This window comes from Apteryx rowi, unplaced genomic scaffold (assembly GCF_003343035.1).
Source record: "Apteryx rowi isolate R43461 unplaced genomic scaffold, aptRow1 scaffold_1443, whole genome shotgun sequence".
Classification (NCBI taxonomy): domain Eukaryota; kingdom Metazoa; phylum Chordata; class Aves; order Apterygiformes; family Apterygidae; genus Apteryx; species Apteryx rowi.
The window spans coordinates 5,841-7,747 of record NW_020447690.1 but is presented as its reverse complement, the minus strand read 5'-3'; positions in this window follow the sequence as shown (position 1 = coordinate 7,747).

The window sequence follows — 1,907 nt, the reverse complement described above, 5'->3', positions numbered from 1 at the left end:
TGCAAGGTTCCTGTGCCTGTCCCTGACACCCATGCAAGGTCAGGATGCCTGTCCCTTACACTAGGGTCAGCAGAGTCTGTGTGCCTGTCCCTGACACCCGTGCAAGGTCCATGTGCCTGTCCGTGAAACCTGTGCAAGGTCTGTGTGCCTGTCCCTGACACCCATGCAAGTGCATGAGACCGTTCATGACAGCTGTGCAAAGTCCCTGTGCCTGACCCTGACACCCAGGCAAGCTCCATGTGCCTGTCCATGGCACCCATGCAAGTGCATGAGACTGTTCATGACAGCTGTGCAAAGTCCCTGTGCCTGTCCCTGACACCCAGGCAAGCTCCATGTGCTTGTCCATGGCACCCATGCAAGTGCATGAGACTGTTCATGACAGCTGTGCAAAGTCCCTGTGCCTGTCCCTGACACCCAGGCAAGCCTCCATGTGCCTGTCCATGGCACCTGTGCAAGGTCCATGTGCCTGTCTCTGACACCCATGCAAGGTCCATGTGCCTGTCCCTCACACCCCTGTGAGCAGGGCCTCTGTGCCTGCCCACAACTCTCATGTAGTGTCTTTTTGCCTATCAGGGTCCATATGCTTTTTACTGACATGCCTGTATGGCCCGTGGACCTGTTAATAACACCCCTGTGAGCAGGGCCAGTGTGCCTGTCACTGACATCTGTAGCAGGTCCTTTGTCACTGACACCCACTGGGGGCCTTTGTGCCTGTCACCAACACCCATCTAGGGTCCGTGTGTCTGTTGGCAACAGCCCTGTGAGGAAGCTCAATGTGCCTGTCACCATTAACCATGCAGGGTCCATTGTTGCCTGTCACCAGGACTGCTGTGAGCAGGTTGTGTGTGCCTGTCAGCTACACACATGTAGTGGCTGTGTGCCTGCAAACTGACACCACTGTGAGCAGAACTTGTGTGCTTGTCTTTGACACCTCTGTGAGCAGGGTCTGTGCGCCTGTCCACAACACTCATGTAGGGTCTTTGTGCCTGTCACCATCATAACTGTGAGTAGGGTCCGTATGCTTGTCACTGACATCTCTGTACAGCCTGTAGGCCTGTTAATAACACCCCTGCAAGCAGGGTCCATTTGCTTTTCACTGACACCCCTTTGGGACACATGTGCAGGTTACTAACACCCATGTACCAACAACCTGTCACTGACACCTGTTTAGAACCCATGTGGCTGTCACAGACACAAATAAAAGGTCCATGTGTCTGTCACCGCCACCCCTGCAGGACCCATGGGCCTCTAACTAACAGTCTTGCGAGAAGGGTCTGCATTCCTTTTACAGAAAACCCTGTGTGGCCTGTGTGCCTGTCACCAATACCCCTGTGAGCAGGGTCTCAGGGACTGTCACTGGCACCCATGAAGGCACCTGCATGCCTGTTGCTGACACGTCTGCGAGCAGGATATGTGTGCCTGTCACTGCCACGCATGAAGGGTCTGCGTGCCTGTACACCCCTGTGGGCAGGACCCTGTGCCTGTCACTGACGCACATGTATGGTCCGTGTGCCTTTCACTGACACTGTTGTGAGCAGTCAGGAGAGGTGCCTGAGGACTGGAAGAAAGCAAATGTCATACCGGCCTCCAAAAGTGCAAGAAGGAGGACTCAGGGAACTACAGGCCAGTCAGCCTCACCTCAATCCCTGGAAAGGTGATGAAACAGCTCATCCTGGACACCATTTCCAAGCATATAAAGTATATGGATGAGGAGTGATGGTGATAAGGAGTAGTCAGCATGGATTGAGAACTGGCTGAATGGCAGAGCTCAGAGGGTTGTGATCAGTGGCGCAGAGTCTAGTTGGAGGCCTGTAGCTAGCGGTGTCCCCCAGGGGTCCAGCATTGTTCAACTTCTTCATCAGTGACCTGGATGAAGGGACAGAGTGCACCCTCAGCAAGTTTGCTGA